This window comes from Oculina patagonica, chromosome 9 (genome assembly GCF_052425735.1).
Source record: "Oculina patagonica isolate OP01 chromosome 9, crgOcupat, whole genome shotgun sequence".
Taxonomy (NCBI): domain Eukaryota; kingdom Metazoa; phylum Cnidaria; class Anthozoa; order Scleractinia; family Oculinidae; genus Oculina; species Oculina patagonica.
In genome coordinates this window covers 14,912,355-14,927,148 of record NC_135766.1, presented here as the reverse complement: position 1 = coordinate 14,927,148, position 14,794 = coordinate 14,912,355, and the positions used below count along the sequence as shown (strand labels likewise).

Genomic DNA, 14,794 nt, shown 5'->3' with positions numbered 1-14,794 from the left:
AACAATTGAATAAACTTTTTGGGTATCCTTGAGAGGAGACCCTCTCTGCCGGCCCTCATCCACTCAAAAAAAATACCCTATTTCTTTTTAATTATTCTTTCTTTGTTTGTTTTTTGTTTTTGAGCACATTATAAAACATGGCGTTCGTTCCAGCAGGGTGGCAAAGGGTATTTGCGTGACGCGTGATGGCCGCAAAATAAGCAGCGTGACGCGTGATGGAGCCGGGACCTGACTGGACGTCACAATGTGATGCGTGATTTCCTGTTTTACAAGCGCGTGACGCGTGATTTACCTATTAGATTTCCGTGATTAAACACTGATAAGTAAACTTCCTTAGACTTAAAGAACAACATTCAAAGTAAAATATCGTTCAATAAACTTCAATAAACTGTGGCAGCCGCGAACCCATTTTCTGGTCTTTCCTTGACGTTTGTTCTCTGTGAACTGACTGAACTTTGTGACCTTGGTGGCAGGTCCAAATATCGTGTCGATGATCAAAAACCTTTTAAATTGAAACAATATCAGACAATGACTTGTTACTGCCTGGATGGTTAAGTCTGCGTTCGAGGCTAGTGGCTCATCTGGCCAGTATCCCGGTTTATAACATTCTCGTCCCCATAGCCCTTTCGTTTCTCTTAGCCGGCTTGGCACGAGAAAACGGAGGGCTCTGGGGACATAGGATTTTTGAATTAATTCGAACTTTTTTGATTGGCTGTTTGGAACAAAGAATTCCCAAACGGAACTCGAAAACCAAACGACTCTCTCATACATTCTTTTGAAACGTCATGACTGCATACATAAAGACCGGAAGTCCTAGAATCTAGGACTGGAAATTCTGTGTCCCCAGAGACCTTAGTTTCCTCGTGCCAAGGCCCAGCCGGCTAAGAGAAACGAAAGGGCTATGGGGACTAGAATGGGTTTATAACCTTGGATTAACCATTCAGGGAAGATTCAGCTGTTATTTCATAGTAAGTCGTCTTTTTACATCTTTGTCTAACAAAAACCAATATGATAAGTAAAATAAACAAATGAAACGCAATTAATCCAAACAAATGGTGCATGCAGTATAATTGTCAGCAAGGTATCCTTCCAAAGTCAAAATCGTACAATCATAGGTTGACGCACTTTTTTATTTTTACGTGACGCGTGATTGCTTAAAAATATTCTCCGTGATGCGTGATTTCACTTGAAAATGCAACGTGATGCGTGATCGGTACCCCCCCCCCCCCCCCCCCGCTCTCCGGTAGGGGGCGAAAAGAATCAAAGGCTCTTCGAGCAACCTCATGGTAATTTGGTAATTCGATGAAGTGCCGACCTTCGCATTTTTTTCTAAATAAGTGTTCAATAAAGTAATTCAATCTCATTTTATTTGCGTTTGAATGTTTTAGGGTTCGAGCTCTCAGGTTTCGTAGCGCTATTCAGTTTTCACCACAAAAATATTTACCGGTTAGTGTATTACCTTTGATCCTTTTTAGCGTTAAGTAAATTTGTTTTGTGAATATCTATACTTTTCTGTCAGCACGTATAGCGTTATTTTTGAGCAGCGTATAAAATTCGAGAGAAAGATACACCCGAGCACTACGTGTTTCTGCTCGACTCAAAAAGATGAAAAACAGATGACGTGACACGAGGTGACGTCACGCGAAACAGAAACGTGCTGTGGATTCAAGCTGTGGATGTGGTGTTAACTACAACACGTCACATGGCGAGCGTAATAATTTTTTAACCGTAACTACGTGTAACTCACAGCTGCTATCAGTAATGTCACAATTTCACTTAATTTGCCTTTCAATGTTTTCTTGCGTGAATGGGTCATTGATATATATATATAGTATTTTTTCTTCAAATAAGCGTTCAATAATGTGCCTTTGAATGTTTTATTTTTCCATGGGAATTGTGTCATTGATGGTTCGTGCTCTCAGGCTTCGTAGCGCGAATTCTATTTCATCACAAAAGTGTAACCTTTGATCCATTTAGCATTAGGTACATTTGTTTTGTGGATATGTTTACTTTTCTGTCAGTACGGATAGCGTTATTTTGAGCAGCGAATAAAACTTGAGAAAGATGCGCGTTTCTGCACGACTCAAAAAGATGAAAAACGGATGACGTGACACGAAGATAATGTGACGCGAAACAAAATCGTGCAGCATGAATGTTGTGTTTACAATATAAAGCGGTGAGGGTAAAAGGCGGAATGAGTTTGCGGAATGGCATGTGGCATGACTTGCGGAATGGCATAATTATGCGGAATGTAATTTACGCGGGATGACTCATTGACATAAATTTTACTGAAGAGCGCGCCAATTTTGAAAGAGCAGACGCTTTATTAAATACTGCGGGCTTAATGATGACAATCGATTGAAGATAGCGTTCTTCACAGATTCTACAAAAAATCGGCGGCCAGTGTTTCCCCAATGCTAAAGATTTCCCATTCTGTGGACGGTTTATCGCTTTTAGTCAAAAGATAAAAACAGCGACGGAAAAGCATCCGACCGTAGATCTTTATACTACAAACCGAAAAATGCCTCGGATACATCTTTGTATTAATAATTATGTAGCGGTTTAATATTAATACTGTATAAGTTAAACAAAACATCGAGACAGAAAGTCCAGTTTTGGCGGATGTCATCTCAGCCTCAGTAAGTAGAGGGTACAAAGCAGAGAGATTACGAACACTACGGCATATTTGTTTCATTAGAAGTCTTCTAGCCCTGCTTTTCGTAAGTCTCCTTCGCAGCCGCTCGGGCTGAAATGACGGCTCGAGTGCCGGGCTGCAAAGGAGACTAGTTTTTCGCCTGCCATTATGAAGACTATATAAACTCAGTGGAAGACTTGAACATTAACTTAAAAAAGCGGCAACCGACCGCCGATCCCGGCCGCCGATCGAGAAGAGCGAAACTTTCATATAGTGACTATACTAAGTCACTGCACGGTAAAAACAAGCTATCGTATTTCAAATCTAGCTCGCATTGCAGGTTTACCGATAGGGCAGATAAGGAATCCGGCGAGTAATTATCACTGCCTACTTGTTGTGAATACTTGGCTTTCTCTTAGGAAAAGAAAATCATTCGCTAAACATACATTTTATTTTACCGCAAAGATCACGAGACGCACATCGATAAAATCCACTGCAGTGTAAATAGTGTCACACCAGCGGAGAAGCCGTGTCACGATCTCTTCATCGCTGTAATAAAAAGCTAGAAATACACCAAAAGTAGTTGTCTTCAATGAAACCACTAGCTTTTTCCCACCCCTAGCAAGTTTTGATTTAGAAAGAAACGATTCCTGGAACAAGGCAGTGACACGGTCACACATTATTTCGCGGGCGACTAACAACACGTCAATTGCTTTCATTTTATATTTAAATGCGTTGTCTTTTTAAAAACTTCTCTTCAAATGGGTTGAACTTGACAGTTGTGTGTCTTGCCTTGAAGTACGTAGCTTTAGAACGAATATCGTTCTGTATTTTGAGGCAAATAGACGAGAGTTTTCATTCATGTTAACAGAACTACTCACACACAGCTAGTCGATAATTCAAGTCCTCGGAAGCGTCACGGCAAATAGCGAAAATAATTTCTCTGCTTCTGTTAGGCGTAAATCGGTGATTTGAACGGTGAAATGATCTTTAATACAACGATGTTGAATGGAAGTTTCCTGCTCAGTCCTTGATTGTTTGAGCCAGCAGTATTTTACAAGGCGGCTTCTCTTTTAAAATTTGGCGCGCTTTTTAGTATAATTTATGTCAATGAATCATTCCGCGTAAATTACATTCCGCATAATTATGCCATTCCGCAACTCATGCCACATGCCATTCCGCAAACTCATTCCGTCTTTTACCCTCACCGAATATAAAGACGCGGTAAATGCATGTAGCTGATGTAGCTTATAGCTGCTATCAGTTATGTCACAATCTCACTTCATTTGCGTTTGAATGTTTTCTTAGGTGAATGGGTCATTGATAGAGTATGCTCTACGGCTTCGTAGAGCGAATTCTATTCTCTTTTATCACCAGAGGATAAGTGTAATTGATCCTCTTTCGATTTGTTTTGTAAAAATTCAACCTTGTTCCCTGAAAGAGAGAGACCCTGCGGAATGAGGTTATAGGATAATTTGTTTTTGATTGACATGTGCTGAATGGCGTTTTAAACAACCTTTCTGTCAGGACGTTAATGCATGAATTAATTGCGGTTTAATATCAGAATGGAGTGACGGAAACACGTCACTTCAAGTTCGCGAATCATCACTACACCTCATTACCATTCGGTAAAAAGGAAGAGCGGAGAGGGGGCTGGGAGAGAGAGCCTGTTGACAAAGCATGGAGGCAGCCATTCCGCCCCTTTTTACCGAATGGTAATGAAGGTGTAGTGATCATTCTCGAAGTCACGTGTTTCCCTCACTCGACCACTCGCTCACTCCATTCTGATATTAAACCGCAATTAATTCATGCATTTAACAGTAAACGTGCTGACAGAAAGGTTCTTTAAAACGCCATTCAGCACATGTCAATCAAAAACAAATTATTCTACAACCTCGTTCCCAGGGTCTGTCTCTTTCAGGGAAAAAAGGTTGAATTTTCACAAAACAGATCGAAAGAGGATCAGTTACACTTATCCTCTGGTGATAAAAGAGAATATAATTCGCCGTACGAAGCCTCAGAGCATACGCTATCATGACCCGTTCGCATTCAAAGGCAAATGAAGTGAGATTGTAATATTACTGATACATGCTTGCCATCTGACGTGTTTACGTAAACACGACATTCATGGCACGTTTTTGTTTCGCGTCACGTCATCTCGTGTCACGTCATCCGTTTTTCATCTTTTTGAGTCCAGCAGAAACGCACATCAAGTTCTCTCTAATTTTATTCGCTGCTCAAAATAACGCTATACGTGCTGACAGAAAAGTAAACATATTCACAAAACAAATTTACTTAATGCCAAAAAGGATGGAATCAAAGGTTACACTTAAATATTTTACGGTGAAAAAATAGAATTCGTGCTACGAAACCTAAGAGCACGAACCATCAATGTCGCAACTTTCATGGAAAATAAAACATTCAAAGGCAAACAAAGTGAGATTGTGTAACATGTTTGGACGCTTATTTGAAAGAAAAAAAAACTATCAATGACCCATTGGCGCAAGAAAACATTCAAAGGCAAATTAAGTGAGATTGTGACGTTATTGATAGCAGCTAAACGACATGCAGTTACGCTTGTATTATCAAAATTGTACGCTTGCAGTGTGACGTGTTTTAGTTAACACGACATCCACAGCACGTTTTTCTTCCGTGTCACGTCATCTCGTGTCACGTTAGTATTGAACGATAGTAATAAAGTGAGATTGCGTTACATTATTGGACGCTTATTTGGAAAAAAAATTGGACGGTCGGCACTTCATCGAATTGCAGAATTACCATGAGGTTGCTCGAAGAGCCTTTGATTACCGAATGGTAATGAGGTTATGTTATGGGCCGCATTTTCTCACTCGAACACTCACTCACTGGATTCTGATATCAAACCGCAATTAATTCATCATTAAACGAGAAACGTGCTGGCAGAAAGGTCCTTTAAACGCATTCAGCACATGTCAATCAGAAACAAATTATTCTTCAACCTCGTTCCAGGGTCTCTCTCTTTCAGGGAACTAAATTGAATTTCACAAAACAAATCGAAAGAGGATCACTTACACTTATACTCTGGTGATAAAAGAGAATAGAATTCGCTCAACGAAGCCTCAGAGCATAGGCTATCAATGACCCATTCACGTAAGAAAACATTCAAAGACGCGTTTTAGTGAACACAACATTCATGCACGTTTTTGTTTCGCGTCACATCATCTTCGTGTCACGTCATCCGTTCTTGATCTTTTTGAGTCGTGCAGAAACGCGCATCTTTCTCTCAAATTTTATTCGCTGCTAAAAATTAACGCTATACGTGCTGGCAGAAAAGTAAACATATTCACAAAACAAATTTACTTAATGCTAAAAAGGATCAAAGGTTACACTTAAATAATTTTGTGATAAAATACGGAATTTGCGCTATGAACTACATATAGTTACGCTTAAACTGTTATAAAAAATTATTACGCTCGCCTTGTGACGTGTTTTATTCAACACAACATCCACGGCACGTTTTTGTTTCGCGTCACGTCACCTCGTGTCACGTCATCCGTTTTTCGCCTTTTTTACCGAATGGTAATGAGGTTATGTTATGGGCCGCATTTTCTCACTCGAACACTCACTCACTCACTCACTCGATTCTGATATCAAACCGCAATTAATTTATCATTAAACGAGAAACGTGCTGATGGAAAGGTCTTTTAAACGCATTCAGCACATGTCAATCAGAAACAAATTATTCTTCAACCTCGTTCCAGGGTCTCTCTCTTTCAGGGCAGTAAACTGAATTTCACAAAACAAATCGAAAGAGGATCACTTACACTTATCCTCTGGTGATAAAAGAGAATAGAATTCGCTCAACGAAGCCTCAGAGCATAGGCTATCAATGACCCATTCACGTAAGAAAACATTCAAAGACGCGTTTTAGTAAACACAACATTCATGCACGTTTTTGTTTCGCGTCACATCATCTTTTTGTCACGTCATCCGTTCTTCATCTTTTTGAGTCGTGCAAAAACGCGCATCTTTCTCTCAAATTTTATTCGCTGCTTAAAATAACGCTATACGTGCTGGCAGAAAAGTAAACATATTTAAAAAACAAATTTACTTAATGCTTAAAAGGATCAAAGGTTGCACTTAAATATTTTTGTGATGAAATAGAATTCGCGCTACGAAGCCTGAGAGCACGAACCATCAATGATGCAATTCCCATGGAAAAATAAAACATTCACAGGGAAATAAAGTGATATTGTGTTACATTATTGAACGCTTATTTGAAGAAAAAAGCTATCAATGACCCATTCACGCAAGAAAACACTCGAAGGCAAATTAAGTGAGATTGTGACATTACTGATAGCACCTATGGACTACATATAGTTACGCTTAAACTGTTATGGAAAATTATTATTGCATGTGACGTGATTTAATAAACGTTTCAGCTCACTGGAAAAACACAAATGCGTAGCACGTTTCTGTTTCGCGCTACGTCACCTCGTGTCACGTCATCCGTTTTTTATCTTTTTGAGGCGAGCAGATCTCAAATTTCATCGGCTGTTCAAAAAATAACAACGCTTGTCGCTGCCTAACCTCCCACGCAGTCGTTCTTAGGGGCGATTGTGTTCCACACCGTGTAACGCAATCGCGGGGAGGAGTGTAACGCGATCACCCCTAAGAACGACTGCGTGGGAGGCTAGTCGCTGCCCGGTATGTATATTATATATGTGCTGACAGAAAAGTAATTGAACACACAATTTATCGCATCTAAGACAGTAAAAACCATATTCAAAGGTTACAATTTATTTTGGTGGTGAAAAATAGAATTTGCGCTTCGAAGCCGGAGAGCACAAAGCATCAGTGACCCATTGACGCAACTCACATGAAAAAAAAAAAAAGCATTTAAAGGCAAATGAAGTGAGACCGTTACATTCTTGAACGCTTATTTGAAAAACAAAGCGAAGGACGCCACTTCATCGAATTACCATGAGGTTGCTCGAAGAGCCTTTGATTGCTTGTTTACAAGCGAAAGTAGGAGAATAACAGTTATGTTAGGGAAAATTTTACATTCTTGTAAACTCTCAAGGGAACTTTTTTAATTTCTCAAGGGATTACTTTCAGCTGTGGGTGATCACTTGCGATCTCGTGGAAAAAACGTGACTTGCCACATTTACAAACGTTCTATAACAATTTTAAAAGTGACATGTCAGCTTTCTTATCTCAACGCACGTGTGTCTGAAAAGCGATCTACAAAAAGTGTCGCACAAAAAAAGGAATTGCGTAACTAACGCTAAAACACGAATAAATAATCACTAGCACTTACATCGTTTAAAAAATTACAAACGTCAGAAATAAACCATACCAAAAAAACTCGCTCTTTTCAAAGATATTTTTGTTTCGTTTCCTCAGAAACGATACGGTATTATTTTGGATTCGATGTGAACTATTTACACAGTGGAGGCTACTATCCAATCAGGAGAACGCTCGCAACCACAAAGTAAATAAGTTTGACCGAAGGCAATTAACTTCGTAAAAGCATGTTCTTCAAATATCGGAAAGATAATCCTAAGCATGACCAACAAGCAGCTATTTCAAAAAGAAATAGTGTTTCGTTTCCAGATTGCGGAAGGGTGAGAATAGTGTAACACTAAGGAGAGATGGGTTTGTGGTTTACTTTAATTTGGAGAAGGTCCTAGTGTATGTTGAATTTGCCGAATTTATGCACGAGTGAAGAATGAAAAGAAGAACTTCATATTCAGTTTAACACCTACTGTCCATTTTATGTAAAGGAGACATAAACTACGTCCTGCTGCAGTTTGGCTTTCAAGAGTAACACGTAAATATGTCTCTTTATAGAAATAGCATGTGTCTTTCTCTCCAAATTAAGTTAAGTGAAAGGAGCTTGTCTTTATTGTTTTTACTCATCCAGTGAAAATTAAAATGATTTTTTTTATTTCTGCCGAACACTTTTTGCTTAAAAATGGCACATGATAGCATAACTTTGAATGTTACATGAATGCAAAAATAACTTACAGAAAATATTTAAATATATTCCTATCAATGTGGGGAATGGTTTATTTTTTAAAACAAACAAATCAGTTCCATAAATAAAGTGTTTTGTGACTACTGATCTCTGATAAAATGCAAAACAACACTTTAATCGTTATTATCAGTGTTACACTGACAACAGAAGCAACTTGGCTGTGTCTTATTAGCTCTTATTCCGTGGAGATAATTTTATATTTGCCGGGAGAGCGTGCAGCGCGGATCGACCAAAATATAATCCTGGTATGACTACATATAACATATAACATAAAACTTTCTTTAAACTTGAATTTGATTAATTAAAAATCCCGGTTAAAAATCTGTGTATGGTAGCTTTTTACATTAATTTGCCCTGGTTGTTTACGTGTCTTTGTAAAGTGACAACAGGCATTTGATTTTGAAGAAATGGCTTCGAAACAGTGCATTTGTGCTTATCTCTTTTCTTGTCGACCAGGGTTTTGGTTTGTCTAGAATATGGTATTTATTTGATTTGAGCATGTGATATACTCAGAGAAGTATATACCTCAAGCTTTTTGTCAAAAGGTAATAATTTAATCTACGATTTGCATTTTTGGCGATACTGTGGAGTTTCGATCATACCGCGATGGCTTTGAATAATCCAAATAATGTTTATATCAATAATTTAATCTCAGAAATCTGCTCCAGCAGTTGCAACGGTAGTTAATGTTGAGCGTTACATCAACTAAGGAGACGAATTTAGTTCGACACGGCAGTTGCACACCTTGCTGTACGATACTGTCCATACAAAATTTAAACTTTGAACAGAACTTGACTGTCTTCTTTTTCGTTCTCAACTTTCCGTGCAGACTCGAATGTTTTTGCGACGCACGTGACACTGATCACGCAATTCCGGGTACATCCACGCGAGAACCCACGCAATTTTGCGTGTATTCGCGCTGTTTGTGACGTCGAAAATGCCGTGAATTTTCCTGTACAAATAGAATAGGGCAATTTCCCACATTTAGACATTCCTCTGTTACATGAAGTGAAATTAACTTTGTAACTCACCTGTAAATATGCACTTCTCTTTGTAGTGCACTTAAGCTCTACCGTGCGAGCAAACGTTTTTCTTTGCGCTTGCAAACACTGGTTGGTGGAAATTTACTTCCGTTTCAGAATAATATTAAACGCTACGAGAGCTTTCTCTAGTTTTCTTACAATACATCGCTTTAATCAAACTTAAAACCATTTCAGTCGTTAGCTATTTCTGTTTGCAACGAATCTCAATATATTTGGTCATGCTGAGGAATATATTTCCGATATTTGAAGAACATGTTTTTACGAAATTAATTGCCATCGGTCAAACGTATTTACTTTGTGGTTACGACCGTTCTTGTGATTGGATAGCAGCCAACCGTGCGAGCAAACACGACAAGTCATCCCGTTTTTGTTTGCGCTTTCAAACACTGATTGGTGGAAATTTACTTCCGTTTCAGAAAATCGCTAGAATGTTTACATAACAATTAAACGCTACGAGAGCTTTCTCTAGTTTTCTTACAATACATCGCTTTAATCAAACTTAAAACCATTGCAGTCGCCAAATATTTCTGTTTGCAACGAATCTCAATATTTTTTAATCATGCTGAGGAATATCTTTCCGATATTTGAAGAACATGTTTTTACGAAATTAATTGCCATCGGTCAAACGTATTTACTTTGTGGTTACGACCGTTCTTCTGATTGGATAGTAGCCCCCACTGTGTAAATAGTTCACATCGAAGCCAAAATAATACCGTATCGTTTCTGAGGAAACGAAACAAAAAATATTGAGATTCCTTACAAATACAAATATCCGACGACTGCAATGGTTTTAGGTATGATTAAAACGATGTATTGGAAAAAATTAGAGTTAGCTCTTTTAGCGTTTAATTGTAAAGTAAACATTCTAGCGATTTTCTAAAACGGAAGAAAAATTCCACCAATCAGAGTGTTTGCAACGCAAACAAAAGCGTGATGACATGGCATATCCGCCGTGTTTGCTCGCACGGAAGGGCTAGCGTGCCCCGAAATCGGGCAAGTTGATTGAAGAGAAGGGCATTATGTGCAGGAGAGTTACAAAGTTTTTCAATTCATGTAACAGATTAATGTATAAATGTGTATAGGAAAATTCACGGCATCTTCGACGTCACAAGCCGCGCGAATACACGCAAAATTGCGTGGGTTCTCGCGTGGACGTATCCGGAGTTGCGTGATCAGTGTCACGTGAATCTCGAAAACATTCGAGTCGGCACGAAAAGTTCATAACGAAAAGGAACTGAAGGAAGACACTCAAGTTCTGTTAAAACATCAAATTTCGTATGGACAGTTTCGTATAGCAAGCTGTGCAACTGCCATGTCGAACAACATTTATCTCCTTGATGTAAAGCTCAAGATTAACTACCGCGACTGCTGGATAAGTTTTCTGAGATGAAATTAACAATATAAACATTCTTTGCATTACTGACAAAGCCATCGCGGTCTGATCAAAACTCCACGGCATCGCCAAAAATGCGAATCGTAAATCAAGGCTGTTGCACTGAAGTTAAGTGACTACACGCATTTTTTTGGAAGAAATGGCTTCGAAACAGTGTATTTGTGCTTATCTCTGTTCTTGTCGACTAGGGTTTTGGTTTGTCTAGAATTTCAGTTGGCATTTATCTGATTTGAGCATATGCTTGGGGCATGTGATCAATTTAGAGATGTATATAAATCAAGATTTTTGTCAAAAGGTACCCAGTAATAATTTCATAGACGATTGTATTGGTAGGAACATATTTTTTTCTGAAAATAAGTGGAGAAGTGGTCGCAAGTCAAATCCTCGGAAAAAAGATTTTCTGAGTTCCCCAACGGGAGTCGAACCCATGACCTTCCAGAATACCGGTTGGATAAATGTTTCATTACTTATCATATATTATTTTCTGTAGTTATTTTTTCATTAATTAAAAAAGTGTTGGTGAAGGCAAGCTCCCTTTATTTAACTTTATTTGGAGAGAAAGACACATACTATTTCTATAAGGAGAAATATTAATGTGTTACTTGAACTCTGCCAAACTGTAGCAGGTCTGAGTTTATGCCTCCTTCACATAAAATGGACAGTAGGCGTTAAATGGGAAGTTACTACTGAATATGAAGTTTTTTTTGTTTTTCACTCGCGCACAAATTCAGCAAATTTAACATACACTAGGACTCCAAATTAAAATAAACCCCAAATCCACCTCTCCTTAAACATTACGCTATTCTCACCCTTCCGCAATCTGGAAACGAAACACTATTTCTTTTTGAAATAGCTGCTTGTTGAAGTTAAAACAAATGCAAGAGATGGGGGCTTCTTTTAGCTTAGGAGCGGTTAAATTTGGTCGCTACAAGCGCCATTCTATTTCGTCATCAGCCTAGGTCGTTAGGGGCGTGACCAATGTTGCATGAATCGGCTCTACAACATACGATCGTATCGACGCAGTTCGAGTGGAATTTCAGTCAAAGACATCAAAATTCTTTCGTATTTCATATTCAAATATAATTCGAAAGCATTCACTGTATATATGGCTTTTGTTTAATCCTTAATCCACGAAGAAGCTGTCTTGATATCCGACCCTCGCAGAGCCTAGACAAAACGCAGCTTGAGTGTATCGATTTGTTCACGCCGCAATTATATGCACAATGTTTTCTCCGACAGTAGTCGGAGTATTTTTTCGTGCTTTTTCGTCGCAAAAACAAAGCGTAGAACGCATATTTTGTTGTTTCATTTGCTAATTTCGCTGCCGTAATCGACTGCCTCGAAAGATCCTTGCAATTTTAAAGTATAGAATTGTCAGATCTCGGTGAAATTTGCACTGTTTATTTGTGAAATGTTGAGGAATATGTGTATAAATACCCGGCGCGGACGAGCCATTTTTGACAAAATTATATGGCTGCATTTCCTTCGCGAAGATAGGAAATTGTTAAACTAAACTACAAAGCAACTGTAATGATAAGTTCGAAAAACAATGCACAGGATAAACCTTCGACTCATACTTCATGCAAAAAAGTCGGTATCTCGAAGAGACTTTCATTCATCTTTTTGAGTCGAGCAGATACACGAAGTGCTCGGGCGTATCTTTTCTCTCAAATTTTTTCCGCTGCTCAAAAATAACGCTTTACGTGCTGACAGAAAAGTAAACATATTCACAAAACAAATTTACTTAATGCTTAAAAGAATCAAAGGTAATACACTAACCGGTAAATATTTTGGTTGTGAAAAATGAATAGCGCTACGACCCCTGCGAGCACGAGCCATCAATGACGCAACTCACGTGGAAAAATAAAGCAAAGTGAAATTGCTTTACTTTATTGGACACTTATTTTGAAAAAATGCGGAGGTCGGCACTTCATTCATCGAATTACCATGAGGTTGCTCGAAGAGCCTTTGATTATAAACCTGTCATCATCTGTCACTAATCTGTCGACAACGTGTCATCAACTCCGCCTTCTCCGCCTAGATGCATTGGAATGTAATTAGAGCGGGGCGTGTTTCAAACACGAAATGGCGAAATGGCGAAATGGCGAAACGGCGAAATGGCGAAATGGCGAAATGACGAAATGGCAAAATGTTAAGATAAATACACGTAAATAATATAGTTTGGTTTCCTTTTGAACTTCAAGGTAGTTCTGTTTACATGTCTAGACTGAATTATTTCAAGGGTCTTCAAGAGAACATTTCAATGTTCTGGCCCAGAATATAATGAATACTTGTCACTTATCACAACGCCAAATTGAACGTATTGGTGAAAGGTCGCAGCACACCAGAATATTTTTTTCATTTAGTACTTGCCAAGTTGCCTATCAGTATCTGCACTGCACTAGCTACAGAGCTTGCATTGTATCAAGGACTGATATAGACATCGAACGTTACTCCGTTTCTGTGCAAAGAACGTTTGCCACTGATATCGTGTATGAACTTTATCGCAAAGTAGGTTTTGTTTTGTTAATCCATTTCTTTTGAATGTTGGAGCTCAAAGCATTACTTCATAGCCAGATAAACAAATCATTTTCTTCCGATGTCTAAAAGAAATGCCGACATCTCGATCAAGAATGTCCTAGGCGTATCAAACAGCGCCCTGTTAACAGGGAGAGACTGGAATCCAAATTACCCATAGGTTCGTGTTAGGTTAGCCTGTTCCAGGCGTTCGCCTGGAACAGGCTAGTGTTAGGTTCGTGACGGGTCTACGTGACGGTGAATTTGTGATTGCAGTTTCTTTTATTTTTTGGGGCTTATCTACAAGGATGAATTCGGCAACATATGAAAATTCCAGTACAACGGTAATATCGTATAACTTTGGCTTTTATCTTCAGTATCATTTCGCCATTTCGCCATTTCGCCATTTCGCCATTTCGCCGTTTCGCCATTTCGCCATTTCGTGTTTTAAACACGCCCATTAGAGCGTACTTGAAAATGACAGCTCGCGGGAAAAAACCGCGCTTTTCTCCAATATGGATCGGAGCGATCCTCAAAAAAAAAAAAAAAAAAGTCAATTGTAAATAAAGGTGACGGGCCTACACAGACTCCTACGTTCGTGACATTTGTACTTTAGCCGTTCTATGGTAAGTTCGGTCTTTCGACCTTATTTGCTTCCGACTTCTTTCTGAGGGTACTGTTTTTATTTGGAGGCATTATGTATTGAATAGAGCCGTCTGATTGTGGCCAAGGAAATGTATAGAGGTCATTAGTCCGCGCTGCGTGGTTTCCGTTTGTAGAGTTGAATGACACCTCTAAATTTGTACTCTGCCACATGTTGTGCTAGTTCAGTTTGTTTTGGCTCAATTCTATTTGCAAGATATGCTTTACGCTCTGAAAATGTTCGCCCTGGAAGGACAAGACCTATATGTTCCGTGAAAATGTAAACTACTTGCATTTTATTGACGCCGGGCCCGGCATTTTAATCAATACTGTTGCAAGATGTATTGTCTTATCACGGATTAAATCTTGGTCCGGCTTCGCCAGAGACTGTGTCAGCTTTACTATGAAAAAGCTGAATGTTGGTTTCAGAGAGACCTTCTGTATTGTAAAGTCTATGCTTCTTGCATTATTTTGATCGAGCGCTCTGTCTTTTTAGCTCGATGTTTAGGATTTTTTACCTCCCTTGTTCGTTGCGTTACGTTGGC

At 38.9% G+C, this 14,794-nt stretch overlaps 1 protein-coding gene across 1 annotated transcript in view; it reads left to right on the top strand.

The window, feature by feature from the left end:
• The window catches only part of LOC144666813 (uncharacterized), a 50,521-nt gene that overhangs the window by 4,169 nt on the left and 31,558 nt on the right, over positions 1-14,794 (top strand). The gene's annotated exons all lie outside the window — the stretch shown is intronic.